General features: G+C 41.2%; 1 long non-coding RNA gene across 1 annotated transcript in view; it reads left to right on the top strand.

The window, feature by feature from the left end:
- The first annotated feature begins 1,702 nt into the window (after positions 1-1,702).
- LOC118909248 (uncharacterized) overlaps positions 1,703-20,793 on the top strand; it is a 66,725-nt gene continuing 47,634 nt past the window's right edge. Inside the window, exon 1 of the long non-coding RNA XR_005023540.2 lies at positions 1,703-1,748. This is a non-coding gene — a long non-coding RNA (uncharacterized LOC118909248). The remainder of the gene's footprint in view (positions 1,749-20,793) is intronic.

A 20,793-nucleotide genomic window follows, 5' to 3' on the forward strand; every position in this document is an offset into this window, starting at 1 on the left:
AATATTAAAACTTCTTTCAGTGTGTGTGTATTATGCATTTAATATTAAATATGTACACTTTTCTATCCTATCTTCACACAAAATTAAGTTTTTACCTTCTCATTAAAATTTAAATTGGATGCATACTATTTTATAGTGTAGAGATGTGTGAGTAAGTGAAATGGAGTTGAAGAGATCCCACCCGATTCTGGTCCCGATTCCTTCAGTTCCAGTGGTATGAATGGGAAATAGATCCCAGTTTCACCATTTATGAAGTGGGGATAATATAAGCTACTTCATATAGTTTCTGTAAGGATTAAATGAGATAATATCTGCAAAGCCCTGACATAGTTTCTGTAGATAATAAATGTGAAATATATGTTAGCTAGTATTGAATCACTGCTCAGTTGTTGGAAATGGAGTCTGTTCCCAATATTTTTGCTCTTTATAATGTTGCCATATTTACCTACTTCAAAATTATTTCCTTGGGATAAATTCCTAGCAGTGGAATAAAGGGCATAAACATTTTAAAGGCTTGAGCTGAATGCCTTTCTAGACTGGCTGTATGGATTTGCACCCACACTAACATTGCATAACATTGGTCATCTGGCTCCACCCTTGAGAACACTATGTATTAACTTTTTTTAACTGTGCTCATGTAATAGACAAATAATGATACCTCATTTAAATATGAATTTTGCTGGTTACCTAGTGACACTGAATATTTTTCATACATTTGTCTTCTTTTGTGAACTGTCTGCCCACCAATCAATACCTATTATCACATACCACTTTTGTGCCAGACACTGCTAAATATATCATGGGAACACATTTGTGCCAAGGCAGTCATCATGCTCTGATAATACACCATTTATTGAAGGTGCTCCTCACGTCAGGGACTGGGCTAAGTGCTTAATTTGATAACGTGAAACACTGTGGGTTTCCTGGTTAATAATTAGCCTCCTTTGGCTACTCTGAAGTTTGTTTTGCCACTTCCCTATTTTGGTCACATTCTTCAGAATCAGAGTTGGGGATGCTATGTTTATATATTTGGGATAAGTAAACTGCTATGATATGAATTTAGATTTCATACACGTACATAAAACAGATGGGCAGATGGACTCACTACAGAAGGTATAGAGAAGAGATGTATAGTGATGAATTAATAACATTTGAGTGGCTAGAAGGAGATGAAAAATATATAAACCATATAAACCAAACCAAACAGTTTGAACATGTGTAAAGCTTAATGCAAATTAAGGTGGTGTTCTTTGAGAACGTAGGCTGAAAAGCCTGTCCTACACCTGGCAGCTCAAGTGAAGCATCTTGTGGTAACCACCCACCCATCTGCATACCCATTGTCCAGTTATATCCTAGATTAAAAGATCATCTTTGGTTTGACAACTGCACAGTGGCAGCTTTCTTGCCTATGTAGGTGAATTAGAAGAGTCCAATGACAGGTAAAGGTGGAAAAGTGTCTCCTTACTTCCAATGGTAGGTCCAGGAGTCCCAGGTATCTTGCAATACTTTCAGGGAGTTGTCATTCACCTGGGTGTTTCCATCCCCTCCTGGCATGCTGGCAGCTTCCAGTTTAGCAGGGTATTATTTATTGCCCTCTGCAAGGATATCACGCAGGGGAGAATGTGTGGTCATTCTGCCAGCACATAGTTTCATTGCCATTCATAGCATTCAAAGAATTTTCACATATATGATCACAACGATTCTGGGAGGTGTCAAAAAGCTGGCTCCGCAACTATCACCAACACATGGTAAGACAAAGCTGAGCTTCTTGCTTTGGCACTGTCTCAAAGGTGTGAAGGGAAGGGCAGAGTTTATAGAGAATTGGAAGTTTGGTTTAAGGCAAGTCTTTCAATGCAGGGGGATTTGATTAGGTTTGGGTGACAATATACATATGTCCAGGTTTGGTGAAAACAAGATGAAGATTTTGAGAAGAGGGATTCAAAGAATATCAGCGTGCAAATGGTCTGTTTGATGTTTTCCATTGATGAGTTGATGGTCTGCGGGTAAGATCCCATAATAAACAATGAAACCATTTACTTGGGCAGGGCAGTCCTAGAAAAGTAAAGTAACACTAATGAACACAGTGAAATAGGAAAGTCATGTTAGTGTAGCCAGGAAGGTGTGTGTTGGGTTTTCGGTGTCCAGGCTGAGTGTGGGGTAGACAGTTTGGTTTTCAGAGGAAACATGGTCATAACTCCACTTTATAGATGAGGAAACTGAGGATCAGGAATTTAAGTGGCTTTTCAAGGTCATACACCTAATTATTTCTAGAGAGAGAACTACCGTGAGCTTTTTCCCATCTTGTCCACTAACAACTTTCCCTCAGATGCCATTCATCTTGCCCTTTGTTTCAAGTCTCTGGGCATTGATGAGTTGATAGAGCAAAAGGAAGTTTCAAATTGGTTTTAAGGTTTAAGCCGCACAGTCTTACGTGAACAGATGATAAAATGCTTTGCTGAGAATGGGTTTGTCCAATGAGTCTAAGTGCACTCCACTCTATGTTTCAAAGATACTTTGTGGATGAAGAGTAGGGAATTGTGTCCTCTCTAGAAGTTTGATGTGACATAGTAATCATTAATACAGTACTGGCCACTGTATCTATAGTATGCAGGGAGTGGAAATCCTTCACTGTTTTCACTCTAAGATTTTTCGTGGAGATGTCTTCAACTGGGAGTCAAGGAGGAAGAAAGAGAAAAGGGGAAAACTGAGAGAGTGGGTCCTATTCTCTCTCTCTCACTTGTGCTATGTACATCTGGATTTTCTTTAGTTCATTTTACCTCCATGGCTCCTCTGTACTCCTAGCCCCCATTCCACCTCACCCCCAACTCCTATGTAGTTCAGAATCCAAGTCTTAGTGGGGTAAATGGGATACAGGGTTGTTTTTTTTATAAGTCCACTAGAATGTAAGCTTCAGATATGCAGAGGTACATTCACTTCAATTTTGGATCTCCAGTGCTAAGAGCATACTAAAGGTGCTCAAAGACATTTGTGGAAAGAACAAGTGAGCAGGTAGACGCCAACTACCATTTTCTTTTGAGCAAAATTCGCAATGCAATTCAAGGTGCCACTTTTGTTTCCTTAACTTTGATCCTCGATGTGCTGATTGGCAGTTCTCCTATTGCCCATGATGTGTGAGAAGTTAGGTCATAGGTAGGCAACCAGAGATTGGGTTTGGTGGCATCTCTGCCCTGCTGCTGTTGCTGAGAATGCCAAGTCCTTATCCAGGTGTGTGTGGACATGAAATGAGGGAAACAGAGGCCTGAATAAGAGGACTCCTGGATGATCCCAGGAATGAATACTTTAGCAGAGACTGGAGGGGCAAGCATAAGAGGTGAGGTGAGACTGTGGCAGTGGTACTAGTTTGACTGGAAAATGAATGCATCTTTGACAAGTCAGGTTCTAAGGTTTTCTATGACTTATACTGTAATGTTGTATCCCAAGAAATAAATTAGAACTAATCCCTGAAATTCAAGATCAGAGATTGAGGCACCAGGACCCTCCCAAGCTCACAGGAAACCAGCAAGCATAGTTGTAAGCACAATGCAGCTAACGCTTCTTGTTCTAAAAACTCATCTAAAGATACAAGCAGAAATACTATAGATTTCATAAAAAATGATTAGCCCCCTCAAAGTGATCTAAGAAATATGTTTACATTTTTCGGTAGGAAGTTATATATCTTGATACCTATGTTTCTATATACTTACCTCTATGTATATGTTGTACTAAAGACAATTGTGCTTAATATCTGCTGCATGGAAAAACAATTTTCCAGTGGATTGTAAATTCTATTTATTTATCTGTTCAATAATTAAATCTCAGATCTAATTATTAATTTAAGGGCACATCACTCAGAGTATTAGTAAGAAAAAGTATCTGTTGGATCTAGTTAATTTCAACAGTTGTAGGGCACCAAATTAGTTATGAAATGCAAATATACACAAAATGCAAACACATGAACTAACTGATCATTTTGCTAATTGCTCTGCCATTTTAAAAAAAGCTTCTGTGTGGCAAGTGTACATAAGAAAATAGTGCTACTAGTTATAAAGTTTCTTTGGTCCAAGCCTGATACAAGAAGATTAGGGATAAAATCTGTCACATATACACATGGTAAATTGAGTTTTTGGAGACAATGACTACAATGAGCATTTAAAAATATATATCTCTTTGGTATTGTACTTATATAAAAATAAAAAGTAAACTATTTTCATTTATTTTTTAAAAATAGAATCCCAAGATTAACAGAACAATGGAATGGCCAGTAGAATAGCATGATTTAAACCACTATTTGGTAGTCATGATGTCTTTGTTGGCAACACAGAAAAGTAAAGGCCAAATAGATCTTCATTTGGGGAATTTCAAGGTAACTTGAACATTTAAAATAAATTAGATCTGTGTCAACTTGGAACAAGGTTTTGGTTGTAGGTTCCAGACCTCTAACCTTGCCCTTTTCTTTTTTCACTTTTATCAGCTATTTGAATGCAGACCCAAGAGACACACGAAGGAAATTTAGAAATGAACCAAAGCTAAGAGAGAGAGTTAGGTTGGGAGTGGTACATAATATGTTAGATGATGAAATGAAGATTCAAAGATAATTGTCATAGGCTGGCACTAAGAAACAAAAGTAAACTAACAGATAAATACAAATTTTTCATTAAGGGTTCATAATTTAATCACATGGGCATAAAATGGAAGGGATCTCAGAAATTCTTATAAAAATGACCTGCGGGACTTAATTGGTCTCCATTTTAATACAAGCCAATAAGTCTAGAAAGCTGTCGATGAGCTTTGATTCCTTTGGCTGTATAAGTTAGTGAAAGAAGAATATCCTGTTTTCCCTCCTCCTTTCATCTACACCTCCCATCTACATCTCCTCCCAGTCTACCTCTGGGAGGAGTATTGTCTTGGATTTATCAGATTCTGGGACCTGATGATACCATGTTTGCCAGAGGGCATGGTCACTGTGTTAACAGGTCAGTGCTAGGGTTTGACTGTCTTGCTGCTCTCCATGAAACACGGCTGAAGTGCGAAGGAACAGGGCCTACTCCACAAGAGAGATTCTCTTCCTCTCTTCATTCTCTGCTATCCGTATGGCAGAAATGATAAGCTGACTCAGGTCCTACTGTCTTGGAGCATATCTAACCAACAGTACACTTTTCTTTTTTCCCTTACATGGGGCTGGAGTATGGTAAGATCTAAAACTTGGGGGCAGGTGAGGCATTAGGAGATCTCAATGACAACCTGCTTTGGGCTGAAGGCATTTAGGCTAAGTAACCTAGGGAAAAGTTATGTGCCACATGGCTACATGGTCCAGCCTAAACATCAGAGTATTGGAGGGGAGGCAGATGTTGGAGGTCTAAGACCAGAAAGTGATAAGGATTTATTTAATTTCCTATTTCTATTATTTTTTTGGCTTTGTGTCCCTTCTATGAACCTCTCAAGGGAAGATGGCAATGTCTAGAAGAGGATATACATTTTTTTCGATTCTTTGCTCATAATACTATTCAAAAGCCCAGAACCTTTATCCCTCCACTGTCTCTAACAGCTGGATTAAGAGGACAATATAGGAGTTACTGTCCCTCTATACTCCAGACATATATTTTTGACTCTTTATTGTATATGCCTATTTGAATATCCCATAGGAACCTCAAAACTTATTTTCAATTTCTTTTGTTTCTTTGCACTCTTTCCTCCTGATTCCCCACCACTACCCACTAATTTGCAAATGCACTTGTGCTGTTATTATAGTAGTCCCTGTTCAGTGAAGATATCAAAACCTACCTTGTTTCCTGGCTTCTTGATTCACCATATTTCTTGGTCACTGGATTCTGTCATTTAAAAAGAGTCTTTTGAACATGTCTACTGCTGCCCTTACCTAGCTTGCCTTTACTCTCTGTGTTACGTGGGTGATTTTAAGTCATGACCTATATCTTCATTCCTGCCACAATGCTTGGCACATAGTTTGTGACTGACTCTGGAAAGTAAAGCCTTTGTGATTATCCTCAAATGTTTAATGGAACACGATATTTGAAAGACAATAAATTGGTTTGTTTCAAATGTCAGGGAGGCAAATATTCATTAGTATAAGATAGAACTCAGAGTGACTCCAGCTACGAACTAAACTATTTTATGAAGCTCTGAGCTCTTCATTATAGGGATTATTATTATTCACGCTCGGCAGGCATCAAGGACAGTACTATTGAAGGGATTTTGACTTTGGTATAATGCTGGACGGTATGTCTCCTAGAGTCCCTTTCAACTCTAAGATTTGATAGTTTCTATGTTAATTTTACAGATTTGTGGAAAATCCAAAATGTTCAGCATTTGTTCTGACTGGTAGAATCAACGATAACTACATTTCTTCTCACTGCTTTTCTGTATTTTAAGTTTTCCAAAATAGAAGTGTATTACTCTCATAATCAGAAAAAAATTCATTATGAGTAAGCACAAAAACTTTACTTTTAAAGAGAAAATTTGATCTCCTTCAAATATGAATATAGCTTTTTGCTATAGATATCAAAGAAATATTTTTGCTCTTGGATATATGCCACCCATTGGCTTGTTGTAGGTTTGGCTGCATACAATAGAAAATAAAAAATTAACAGTGACTTAAAAACCTAGAACTCTAATTCTCTTTTATGTCAAAGAACTTCGGATGTAGACAGCAGAGGTGGTATAGTGGCTATGTCAGGCATCATCACTTCTTTATCTTGTTCAGCTGTATGTGGCTTCAATTCCCAAGGTCCTCATGGTCCAAAATGGCTGCTGAAAGCCAGCATTACTTATGTATTCTCAACAGCAGAAAAGAGGAAGGAAAAGATGATGGGCCTGCCTCTTCATTTTAAAGATCTTCCTAGAAATATAGATAACACTTCTACATAAATTTCACTGGTGAGAACTTGGCCATAAGGCCATACCTAGTCGCAAGGAATTCAGGGGGTGGGGTGGGGGAATCAGAGCTTTGTTCCTAATGAAGAACAGAATAGATATTGGAAAGCTAATAATTATCTTTGTTTCATCTAATGACTAAGAGTGAGCATAATACAGAATCATTTGAACGTGTCACTGGCCACAACTTCTTTGTTAATAATAGTTTTAGGAACTTTCTATTGAGTTCCATTTATTTAGATCAGTCAACAGTTATTTACTAAAAGCTTTCTATTTGTCTCATTTTTTAAATTTGTAAAATGGATCTGCACCTTCCCCATGGGGTTGTAGTGAGTTTTCAGTGGGATGGTACATATGAAGCACCTGGAAGAGTACCTTGGAACAGATACATATTAAGTGGTCAATAAATGTTCATAATTATCTGATTACTATGACTACCTGTGACCGAATACAAGTGAAATTGAAGGCATAGTTCCTGCCTTAGGTTCCTGCTTTTTCTGGTTGAGAAGACAAGCTTACATGGGCGTGAAATAACTTCAGTATGCAAATAAGAGCCAAACGTTATGGAGTGGAGTGTATGTTTCTGAGAATTCAAAAACTGAAAAAGTCCCAATAAGATGTGTGTGTATGTGTGTGTGTGTGTGTGTGTGTGTGTGTGTGTGTGTGTGTGTGTGTGACATAGAGAGAGAGGTGCAGGGAATATTTTTGAAGACTTAAGGCTTTAGCTTTCATGACAGTGACTTCTTAATTTCTTCCCTTGAGCGGCCATGTAATTTGGTGATGCCTCCCCGAGAAGCTAAGTGCTGGCCTACAGCATTGAAGGCTGGCAAGGGTCTTTCTAATTCTTAAAAGTTCCATGGGAGAAGCTACAGGCTCCCTCATTTTCTTTCATGCTCATTTGTAAAACTATTAGTATTAGCTTCTTCAGGGCAAAAACTCATGAATTAACGTAAACATTTTTTTTCTTAGTTTAAGAATATGCTACCTTACTAAAAACTGCATGAATTGGGTGAACAACAACATAAGTACGGGGGTGAGAATGGATAACCTATTAGACAGATAGTGCCTGCATTTTTGGCGGGGGGGAAGGGAAGTCTTTCCTAGTACTGCATTCTATTTTACGCAGTACATTTGCTAAGAGAATCCAAAAGGAGAAATCGGGCCTATTGTCCTTCATTCCAGCAGTATTGAAGTCCCAATTTCATCTTTTGAGGCTCTTAAGGCGCCTACTACATAAAAAGGAATGGACTGCTTGCTATTCAACCATAGCTGGAATAGCAATACCAATCATTATATTGTTATCTATTTGAAAAACGTGGATTTTACTTGGAGATGGTATTTATTGAAGCCTGCAAGAAATCCATTTTCTGTCTACCTGGCAAGAGCAATTTGAAATGGAAAATTCAAGCTCAGAGATCAGTTGAAATTTGACCTTCTCTGTATCGCCATGATTTTGGTATGATGATGTATGCAGGGGTGGGGGGAAGGGGTGTCCATTGGCTCCCATCCTGTGCTGGATTCATCTCCTGCTGCACAATAGGGCAATCTAAGAGAAACCATCTCCCGCTTTATTAAAATGGGGGAGCGTGTGGGATGCTGGGCTGATGCGCTTAAAATGCATTGTGAAGCATCATGGAAATTTTGCAAAAGACTTTTCTGTGGCAATAATTCTATTGATAGAGTCAATGAGAGTTTTGTCTGTGCAAGAACTGCAGGATGGGACCCCAAGTCACATGCTTTCAAAATTATTCTCCCTTTGTTGGCTATCACAAAGGATATTTTCCCATGAAAACAAGATCTTTTGTTTCTTATGAATTCATTCTAATTTTGAAGCAGGCTGCTAGGGTTATTGCGTGTTCTTCTTGCACTGGCAGGTGGCCTGAGGGAGCTGGCGAGATGGGCTCAATCATCTCTTAAGGCTTTTCCTGGTCTTAATGTCATTCACTTCTCATCTAAAACCATAGTCCTTGATGTTCATTTCCAAAGGAAATAACAGTGAGGTCACCCATGGTGATTTGTTTCTGTTTGCCTTTTAAAAAAGCAGGCAGGATATCTCTGCCTTCCTCGTTTCCCTACCTTTTTGCAAAAAAATATATGCATAGAAAATATAGTCAGGTAGTGAATGTTTAGACAAGTTAGAGCATCATTTTCCAAAGGAATTTATTACATTGTATGTGTGAAGTTTGGTATAGAAAACAAAACAGCTAAAGTTCCCTCATCCTGACTGCTCACACTTGATCCACCCAGGGTGCTGTGTGAAAACATTTAACAGCGATTTGGCAAACATTTATGTAAAAAATCTGTAGATCTATGCTAACCACTGAGGATTCACGATAGGTAGGGCTTAGGCTGGGCCCTCAAGGAAGTCCCACAGAAAATGCTCTGGCAGCACGACAGCAAAGAGATGAATTCGAAAGTGTTATAGGAGCTCAGATGAAAGGAAATTCAGCATACACACATGAAAGACTGCTGTCAAAAGTTCACAATATATTAAGCTGGCATAGGAAACCTCTGTTTAAGTTTCCTACATAGCCTATTGTAGAAAGCCTCTGCCAGGCCGTTTGCACTGAAGTTTTTAGTAAGCCCAATGTTACAGCAAGAAATGAGAGGGTGCAGGCTTGCTGTGCTACAGGATGGGGGTGCGGGCTATGGACATCCCTAAATAGTAACAGTAATCTTTGGGCCATGCCTGTGCACATGTGCACATGCATGCACGTGTGACCACCAGACTCCCAGAGGGCATCTATGTGGAGCAAAGGAAGCTGAGACGAGGGTGCCTGGTCCACTCACTTAGTATCTTTGATCTTGAGGACATCTATTGGACTTTCTGCTGGTTCCTCACCCAGCATGAGCTCTCATTTTCATCAGCCTTGGAATGTGCACTGGCCCTTGATATCCAGAAAAACTCATCTATGGTGGCTTTTAGGGGACAGGGTAGGGCAAGATACCATTGGAAGCAGAGATGACTTGGGAATATCATACACAAACAATACATGGTGTCACTTTGGGATCAAATACAGAAGACTTTGAATGGGTGGAATTTGAGTTGTTTACTTGGTTGGAGATCTTCCCCTTTTCTGTTGGAAGCAAGGATGGAAACCCTGGCCTATGGGGTAAACTGGGGAAGGAAGCGTTCTTGGCCTTAGCACAGGGGTCAGGTGGAACATAGGGATCAAGGCAGCGGGACATTTGGGCAGTCACAGAGCCCGGTTTGACTGCAAGTTCTTCAAGGGCAGGCCTGCAACATTAAGAGGGGAGGCAAAGGTGCTGAGCCAAGACTTGTTGCAATGGCAAGATGACCATGAATCGGAAAAGGGGACACATCATCTGCTGAGACACCCAATCCAAAGAAGAATAGAAAAGAGATAAGTGGTATAAGCAGGGCATGTGATTTTAGTAACGACAGGGCTGAAATAACCAGAGAGGGATTGCATTCAAAATAAGGCTTCTAGTGAAGTCCAGATTGCAGAGAGAAAACTGTGCTTTATATCCATAAAGCTGCCTGAGACATTCCAGGTCTTTGGCTTGCATTAGCTGCTTATAATACTGCTTTATCAGACTTCAGAACGCTCTGTTCACACACTAACCTATAAATGCATAAAAGTCAAATTCAGTGCTCCATATAGGGAAAGAAGGTTGTCCTTTTCATGTGTTGTTTTGAAGAGGGTGTTAATGAACTCCAAGTGGTTCATTCCAGGGGGACAAATCTACCACAGTTCCTTATGAGAGCCCCATTGAGAGCAAGGTAGCACCCACTATTTCCTGCAGCATAAAGGGCCTTCCATGTGAAGGGAAGCCCTGAGCAGGATCTTTAAAACTTTTCCTTCTCTATTCCTGTCCCCTCCCCTCTCCTCATCCTAACTCTGATGTCTTTAAGAAAAGCACTTCGGAAAATACACAATAAAAGCAGCCAGGGGGAAAAGCCTGCCTGGAATGTTCTTCATCAAAGCTGCAGGTGGCCAGTGGGCCAAGGCCTTGTGGAAAACGCTCTTGCTTGCTTAAGTGTCAAAGTCTTTGCTTTGGACCATTTATTTGAAAAATCTCCTTGACGGAACATGATGAGTCTTCTTTCTCTCAGGTGATATGCAGCTGCACCCGACCCTTATTTTGTAACGTGCAAGCTGGCACATGAGTCTTCCTAATTTCAGCTGTTTGAATGAGTGCCACCATAAATGGACTGCTATGGCTTTCGTAAAGAACAGAGCTCCACAGGCTTTAGGTCCAAAACTCCAGGGGGACAAATCTACCACAGTTCCTTATGAGAGCCCCATTGAGAGCAAGGTAGTACCCACTATTTCCTAGATGCCAAAGAGGCAAAGCACAGCAGACCTTCCAGAAACATGCATCCAAGCAGGGGCTGTTACAGGACAGGTCCTCTGTGTTTGACTGGCTGGAGGTACTGCTATCAAAAGCCCTTTTAGAAACTAACGATCTTGCAAACCACTTGGTTGCTACAGCACTGCGCAAACAAGATAATGAAATGAGGACTTAACTGGGCATTGGCAGATCACCACTGAAGGGTGCTCCTAGCTTGTGCAGTCAGCAGGGGGCTCGAGTCTGCTTGTACCGGGTCATGTGGGCCATTTGTGGAATTTTTGAAGGTATCTTGAAATTGGCAATGTTGGGAGTATTTACATCAGTACAAATAACAAATGCTACAAACCAGGGCTGTTTGTTCTTTCTTTCAGTGAGCTAAACATTTACCAGCACACCCCTGGCTTGCCTCCATTCCTGCAAACCACTAAGCTAACTAAAAGGCTATAGAAACAACATGGATAAATGTCACAGACATCCTTCTGAGTGAGCGAAGCCATACACAGATCATATACTGTATGATTCAATTTTATGAAGTTCTAGAACACCCCAACTAGTCTATGGTGAAAAATACCACCATGGAATTATCTCTGGAGGGGTGAATTGAGTGAAGGGGCATGAGGAATTTTCTGGGTGATGAAAATATTCTGTATCTTAACGTGGTCATGTGTTGTACAGGTTTATGCATTGATCATATGCTCATCATATTATCTACTTAATATCTGTGCAGTTTGTTGTATGTAAGTTTCACCTCAAAAGAAAAAAAACTGCAAATAAATACTGAAGGCTATTTAGTGACTTTGCTTTATACAACTGTATGGGTTAGTAATTTTGAAATTATTTGTGTGTTTTAGGTGTAGTAAATATACCGAGAATAGTGAGAGTCAGGCTTCTCACTGTTGGAGAGAAAAGGTCCCCAGGTAGGGATCCCAGGATAGAATGCAGACTGTGATAAAAAGAATTTAACTGTCTTACAAATGTACAAAACAACCTCACTGAAAGGGGATGGGAGAGGAGGTGCTGACATAGTAACTTAGGAGATGGTTGGCAAATGAAAGGCAAAAGGAACTACACATAAGCACTGTACCCACAGGGGTTCAGATGAACAATTCTGATTCTGGTACACATACATACTGGAACTGAGCAAGTGTGTAAAGGGATAGCACATGGTGGGAACCAGGTTCTCACTGCTGGAGGGAGAGTTTGCAGGTAAGCAAGGGAAGGGGCCTACAATGACCCATGTGTTAATGGATTTGAGTTGGAGACACAGGTATGAACTAATGTTTAGCTTTAATAAAAATACAAAAGTTACATAGAGCAATATCTGTATATTTGTATATACACCGGTTAGTATACACTTATATATATATCTTGTGTTAGCTGCAAAGGACTAGAAGCAGTGACACCCTAATTAGGGAACAAAAACACATCTAATGCCAAGATCTTGGTTTTTAATACAATATTCCAATAAGAGAAAATGCGTCAAAGGATTATGTCTAGGACTAAAGCAGGAAATATACAAGATAAGCCCAGAAGATCTTATAGTGCCAAAGAGTGAAGATATGCTAAAAAAAAAAATCCATTCTATGAGCATGTCAGAGGGACACAGGAGCCAACTGAAAGGGATCCCAATGGCCAAAGCTATAAAAATGTGTGCAATAGAACACAAGTAGTGCTGGATTAGAACCAAACATGTAAAATAAATATCCACAAGTCCATACTGATGTAAATAAGTTATTGAGTAAATAAATGAGAGAGAAGAGACAGTTTTCCCATGCGGAAGAATTCCAAATAATTTACGTAGACACTCCACCCTCTGGGAGGGGGAGCATAACTCCACATACTTTAAGTGTGGGCTGCACGTAGCAACATCCTTCCAAAGAGGACAGTGACGGAAAGGAGGAAAAACTGGAGAATCCTGACAAACACTCTCTCAGCCAAGTGATCAAGGCCAACATCAACAATGACAAACCCTGCTGATAATATGCACCCTTGATATGGTGTGATGAGAAAGCACTTCACCTCAGTGGTCTTCCTCCCCAAACCCCAAAACCCCAGTCCAATCATGAGAAAAACATCAGACAAATCCCAATTGAGGATCTTTCTGCAAAATACATCACCAGTATGCCTCAAAACCATCCAGGTCACTAAAAACAAGGAAAGCCGGAGACATTGTCACGGAGGAGGAGCTTAAAGAGTCATGATGACTAAATGGAATGTGGGGTCCTGGAGGCTATCCTGGAGAAGAAAAGGGACATTAGCTAAAAACCAAGGAATTATGAATCAAGTAGGGATGCTTGGTAACAATAGTGTATTAACATTGGTTCATTGCTTGTAACCACATGCATGCAAGATGTTAATGCTAAGGAGACTGGGGTGGGACATACGGAATTCTGTGTGCTATCTGTAACTCAATAGCTACAATTTTTCTGTAAGTCTTGAATAGTTTAAAAAAATAAAGTCTATTCAAAAAGAAAGCCCTCAGACACAGACTGCTGGCAATCAGCATGGGTGTGTCAAGGATGTGTGCAGGGCGCTAACAACACCAGGACTGTCCCAGGGGCCCGCCTGTGGGATTTTGAAAGTACACCTCTGTCCCAAAGGTCTTTTCTTAGAGAATCTGCGCTGAGCAACTTCTAGTTTGCCAGCAGAAAGTGGGCTCTGATTAGAGCTTTCATAGCAGTCTCAGGAGGACGGCAAGTCTGTGTAGACTCCCCAAAACCATGTGAGGCAGAGGCTGGGGTGCCTGCCTGTACTGAGTGCAGCCCACACAGCAGGTGGGGCAGCCTGCCTGAATGGAGGGGACAATGCTTATTCCTGGGAAACATAACGATGCTACCCAGTCTCTGGGCATTTTTCTTGGGGGCTTTATAAGCATCTAATTTGGATGAACCAAGAGGTTCTGCCTTGAGGGTTTCATTACATTCTCCCCATAGGCTATGATCTGGCAATTTCAGCCAAGAAAGTTCCTGAACTACAGAACTGAGGGAAATGTTAGCATGAGATTCGCCATCTTAACAGCGTCTCCATTTTTCCAAAGAATGGAAAATTCCTGCCTGAGCTGAAGCCATGAGAATACCCTGCTTGGCCCCTATCAACCCAAAGGTTATGTCCCTAGCAAACCCTAGCAATAGTACCTGAAAATTTTCCTGCCTCCCAAAGTACTTCCTCCCTCTGCCGCTTTATCTCCCCCAGCCTGTAAGCAGACAGGGGCTTCAGCCCTTTGCTGGAGACCCCCTCCACAGGCTTATCTCCAATGAACCTGTGTTGTCATCAAGCCTGCCTCCTCTATTTTCTTTCCTAACCTAAAAGCTTACAGGAAGCACCTCAGTTCTGCAGATCCTCAACAGGCTGTTGCTGCTGTTTGTGGAATTTGAATATCTGAACAAGGTACTGATTCTTTTAAGTGTCTGGAAGAATCATGAATGAACAAAGGTCTGTGTTTGCACTGCACAGGTGGCCAGGAGCATAGACCTCCCTGCTCATAACGGTCTGGTGTGTTTTGATCAAGACTGACTGAATGGTTAGGCAAGCTAACTGACCTCAACCTGGTCATTATGCCTTGAAGCAACCATGTTAAACACATGGTAAACTCTATGTTCCAGGGTACCAGTCATATATGGTCACTAGCTGGCACTATTTGAGAGGGGCATATAGGTCGTGAGTTTTCCAACTTCCTTTTTGAATTTTAAAATTGGTAGCCTGTTGTCTCCTTGCCAAAAGGTAAGATACGAGATGACAATTAACATAGGCCAAGGGTTACCTCCCTTTTACCTATTACTTCTGGGAAAAATACTATTTAGTTATGTGTTAGGCCTATATCAGACCAGTGTAAAATGAGAGTAATTAAGATGGACACAGAAGAACATTAGTACTTCTGACTCACCCGACAAGGATTGCCCTCACCAACAGAACTGGGCCTTGAAAAAAAATTTCTCTCTGACTCTTTGTCTAGTCCATTCTTGTGAGCAGGTATCATCAATAAAACTTCATTCCTAACTGACTTAGTGGCTCAGGTCTTTGTATACACATACATAAGTCCAGAAGAGTTGATAAGGGATGTCTGGCTCTATACCTATTGATCTATGATTGGGATTTACTGCTGCCTGGAAAGTTCTACCCAATTTCAGCTCCTGCACTGTACCCAGCTGAGGGAATGATAAATACCACTGTGCCTTTGGGGCTATCACTTTCAAGAGTGGCATGAATAATGATAAAAGACAAACATGAATTCCAGAAGAAACTTGAATTGGCTTTCCCGTCAACACTACTGAATTGTGAGATGGGGACCTACTGAGTGTGCCTGATAAAGTGTTGTATAACAATGACTATGCTGTGCAAAGGTATGTTTCACTGTGTCTGGAAAAACAGGAAGATGTCCTCCGGAGGAGCCTGCTTTTAGAAAAGATTCTTGAGTTTTCCTTCCAAGGGAAACAAAAGCAGAGAGAGAATCGAATTTGAGAGGTTTCAGAGAATGTTCAGAAACCATCACAAACTACAAGGTTATGTTTAGAAAATCCTCCGACTACTCTTATCTTCCTCACTACTCAAAAGAAATGACTTCATTTAGGCTTTTGGCAGAGTAGCTTGGGTTATTTTGACCCATCTAATAGGTGACTTGAGTCAAAGTCAAAGGCACTTCAGGACAAGGTACATTGGCATTCTTTTTACTAAACTGGTTAATATTTGTAAAGACAACAGCGCCTGGAACATAGTAAGTCCTCAGTATACAGCAGCTGTTGTAGTCGACCTTTTGATGCCCTTCCCCATGGCCAACCTCTGAGTAGGCCTGCAGCTGCCTGTGAGCTCCTGTGCACATCCACAGGGGTTTGTTGTCAGTGCTGCGCTTCCTTGGTTTCTGTGCCCATGAGCCTTGTCAGGCACATCCAGAGCTTATTCACTTCTGGCAGAGGAGCTCAAAAATTATGGGGGACTAATGGGCCCCAGGAGCAACCTTGACCAAAAAGAAATGGGACTGGGAGCATAAATAGCCCAGTTTCCCTGTCATTAGGTGGAACAGTTCTGAGGCGTGTTCTACAAGGTTCTTTAGGGGGTCACTGGCAGGACTGAGTGCCGGTTGCCCATGGCAGGAACCCATTCATTAAAGCATCCTTTTCTTGTCTTCTCTCCCTTTCTCCACCTTCTCAGTTGTGCTTTCTGGGATCATCTCCTAAATAAATAGCCTGAACCTAACTCCTTTCTCAGAGTCTATTTAATTGGGTAACCAGAACCAAGACAAGTATGCTTGGCCTTAACCACTGCTGAGCACGGGAAGCGGAACCTAAAGGATCATGGCACAAAACTCATTGTTTGTGGCTACATGATGATTTAGCGTATAAAGACAAATGGATGCATGCTGATTTTTGGATTCATAGGAAATAACCAATTACTCAAGCAGTAAGAAACAGGCTTTTGGGATAGTGGCTATAGCTAGAAACCAAAGAAAATGCACATATATACCAAAATGCAAGAAGTGGCGACTGCATGGTAACATGTAAGCAACTCTTGTGCTCATGGGCCATAAACTTTGTTACTTACATCATGTTCTAACACGGACAGCAAAACGTGTACAGTCTGTATTACTGTGGCCTGCAAAACTGCCGTTGCTGCATAGAAAAAAAATAGACAAGCGAGAAAAGCTGTTCAAGGCTTTTAGTTCAGTATAAATTCATTCCTCTAAAGGAAAATGCCATCCTAAACATTTTTTACTTGCAAAACAATCTTCAAGCTATAGAGCAATTTATTTCACATGACATTTACAGAAAATCAACAGAAGTAGCTTTTATAACGTGTGAATCCACAAATCATGTTTCTTCGCTCCAGTTATGCATTGAAATCTCTTGAGGTCTCCTCTGGAGCTGTCCCTGGGAGAGGGCCTTTAGAGATGATTGTTTCTGTTCTCATAAGTATCCTTTTCTCAATGGAAAATTTATATTATTCCCTACTGGGGCACCACTGCTTTCTCCATTCCCAGGCCCACAAAGAGCATCATTGACAAGGGTTTCTACATTCTGCCTTACTGCTTCCATTGTCTCCATTTCATATGGTGTTTTACTTGAAACAAAGAAACAGAAATTTTTAAAAAGAAATAAAGAAAGGCAAACTGAAGAAGTGGACTCAGTATTAACAGAATGTGGTTTAACTGATACAAAAATAACCTAAACATGAACCTTGGGGTGAGTTCAATGAATGCAATTATAACAAGATCTAGTAAAATTTGGAGACAGTATTAGTGCCCAACCTTAGCACATTGCTATTCCAAATGACCCTTTCACTCCTTCTCATTCACTCCCTTCAATACTTGGGGATGGCTTTCATAATGTCTGCTGGGCTCAGAGGTAGAGTGCACTCTCACCCAGGGATGCATAACCACAGCTTCGACTCTTCAGTCCAGATTATTGCTTTTTACCATTTAATGCTGGTCAGCAGAAAAGAGACTGTAAGCAATTACTTTCTGATGGCTTGTTCAGAAATAGCCATTATATTTAACAATTTAGTTTATTACAGATTTTATTCTAATTAAGCCAGATCCTTGATCAGAAGGATTTCTGGTTTTGAGCAGGGACACTTAGTTGCCAAAACAAAGGTATGTTAAAACAACATACTGAGCAAGGTTTCAGGCGAATAAGGTGGTATTGGAAGGGCAGGTGGCATGCTGCCAAGGAAATGTAGGTGAGGACAGGGCGTGGTTGTCTGCATGGATTAGGTACAGTGTCCAAGGCATCTGGATAATGGTCAGTAAGAATGCAGTTCCCATCTTGGTCAGTTCAGGCTGCTGTAAGACAATAACATAGACTAGGTGGCCTAAACAACAGATATTTATTTCTTATGGTTCTGGAGGCTGGAAGCCCAAGATCAAGGTGCTGGCCTGTTCTCATCCTGGTGGGCCCACTTTCTGGCTCACAGATGGTTATTTTATTGCTCTATCTTCACATGCTGGAAGCACGTCTCTGGTCTTTTCCTCTTCTTATAAGGGCACTAATCCCACTGTGGGGGCCCCACCTTCATAACCTCATCTAAACCTAATGACCTCCCAAAGCACGCCCCTCACTCCAAATACTGTCACATGCAGGGATTGGGGCTTCAACCTATGAATTTGGGGGAATGTGTTAATTGTAGAGCACCCCCAAAGACAGGTTTTAATTGAGTGTCCACCAGCCCCAAAGAGGCAAAGTTCCTCCAGCTCTACTCCCTCAGTTAAACTTTTCAGCCCTGTAATAGCCTTTAGCAAACAAAGCCACTCTGCAAGTGAGCTGGGACTGCTTTGAGTTCCTTGGGAAGAGTTTGGCCAGAAGAATTATGTGGAACCTTTCAAACTCAATTACAGGGAAAAGAAATGTTTATTGAAAGTCACCATGGCCTTCTCAGGAGCATGGGTCTCACTAAACCAGAGCCTGCTGCTGCTGCTTTTTTTGTGTGTGTGGAAAAATTCACATCAAATTATCCATTTTAAACCATTCTTAATCTTTTTTGTGCTATGGATCCCACTGGCAGTCTAGTAAAATCCACAGACCCCTTCTCAGAACCATGTTTTTAAGTGCCTAAAATAAAATATATAGAATCTCAAGGAAGCCAGTTATTCCAAAAGTTTGTTCTCAGAATTTTAAGATCAAATATGTGAAACTATAATATATGCCTTTCTTAATTAATACATTAATAGCAGGAGCTAGCAGGCAGGACTAATACCTGGTAGAATTTCAAAGTAGTGATGAATAAAGGTGGTGATTTAGCTGCAACAACTGTAATCTGGGGTAAAAATATCCGTGAGGTCTCTTGGTGGCAACAGTTTCAGGTACTGGAAATAAATGGCACGGTTTGTTGCCTAGATTCCTAAGAGAAGCAATTACTAAATGTTAGTTAGAGGTTAGTGAAAATAAAGTAACATTTTTTTATCCGAGTTTATGGACCCTCTGAACTCTTAACTCAAGATTAAGAAGCCCTGCATGAAATGCAAGCTCTTTTGTCCGGTTATCTAGATTAAGGAGCAGATTCTGCTAAAGGAAAGGAAAGCCGCTGGAGCCAAGAAGGGAGCAAGAAGCAAGCTGAGGCCGGTGCAGCCATGGTGGCAAGGTGGCCACAGGGCACCGTAAAGGAGCGATGCCTACTGTACTGCAGAATGTCGTTTGCAGCCTGTGATGCCATTCACTTCTCTGTCTCCCTCTGGGCTCTTCAGTAAAGTCTGGTATGTTCTGGAAAGTATTATGGGAGTGGACTTCTTGCAGCCCTTGAAGAAGGGCCTGATATACACACTTGAGAATTGAAGACTGCTGGCCACTGGAGAGAAGCGAGAGCCCGGGAACCTGTGGGCATCACGGCAGTCCTGCTGGCTTTGGACTCTGCACCTGGAGCTGGGGGCTTGGCTTACCTTGACTGCTGAGGAACAGAGGCCCCAGTTCTACGTGGTTTCTAGAGAATAGGTGGAACTACAGGAGGTGTGTCTGACCCAGGGAGACCCAGGCCCTCCCACCCTCTTCAGCAGCCCTCTGAAGACTGGAAGCGCTCTGCTTTGGATTGCTCTGCTCCAACTACCATTTGCTTACTGTCCTCTGTCACCATACTGCAGGCTGTCTGGGTAAAAGAAAGATGGTGACACTGCAGGTGGAGCACTGCCAAGGGTTCAAGAGCATGAGTGAGGTGATAGAGTGGGCAAGCAATCACACTTCAGCATCTGATCCCAGTTTGAGCTCTGGCACTGCTACTTAGCATGAACAAGGCCCTTCCCATCTGCAGGCGGCAATTCCCTCCTATGGCAAATGAGGAAACAGTTATACCTGATTCGTGTGGCTTGCATGAGGGAGGGTTCGACCTAATAACGTGGGTGAAGTTTTTAGTGCAGCTTGTGGCACATTAATAATGTAGATGTTACTATTATTATTATATCAAGCTTCCTCTTGTAAGAGAGGTCAGCCCCAGCTTTTTAAATTTTTCACAAAAAATTAACAAAATCCTTACATAAAAGACTTTAAATATTTCCAATAACACCTCTTTCTACTCTCTTCCCTATCCACACACACTCCCACTCTTTCCCTTGGCTTTCTCTTCTTTGCCTTCCTTTGGAATGACACAGGTTAAATTTTGTTCTGAAGGATGAAAGATTTCTTGAGAACATATCCTTACCCTTTGCCCCCCACTTGCTACCTCTGTAAACTCCCCCTCCTCCCCCAGTCCCACGTACCCATGCCTCTCTTTCTTCCTGCAGTAAAAGAACCAAATCCAGGCCTCCTGCTTGGAACTGCAGAACATTACCATCAGGCTGGTCCATTAAATATCATTTGAAAGTCAATTTTATCCCAGAGTGGTAAGTAGTGTGCGTGCTTATGTCTTCATCTACCTTAATTAGGAGAAGCAATTTGCTGCACATTTCTTCAAAAAAGGAAAAAACTGATCGAATTTGAGCTCCTGATAGATTGTAACACAGCGTATGTTGTGGTGGCACAAAGATGTGAAACCACTTCCCACATCTAAATTATGGCTTGGTCTAAAAACAGTCCAGCCTTATGACTTGCGTGTTTTCTAAGTAACTTGTGCAATTGCCCGTAATTATGGAAATCGGGGCTGTCTCCTGAAAGCCAGCCCCTCCTCATTTTGTTT

This window comes from Manis pentadactyla, chromosome X, assembly GCF_030020395.1.
Source record: "Manis pentadactyla isolate mManPen7 chromosome X, mManPen7.hap1, whole genome shotgun sequence".
NCBI classification, from domain to species: domain Eukaryota; kingdom Metazoa; phylum Chordata; class Mammalia; order Pholidota; family Manidae; genus Manis; species Manis pentadactyla.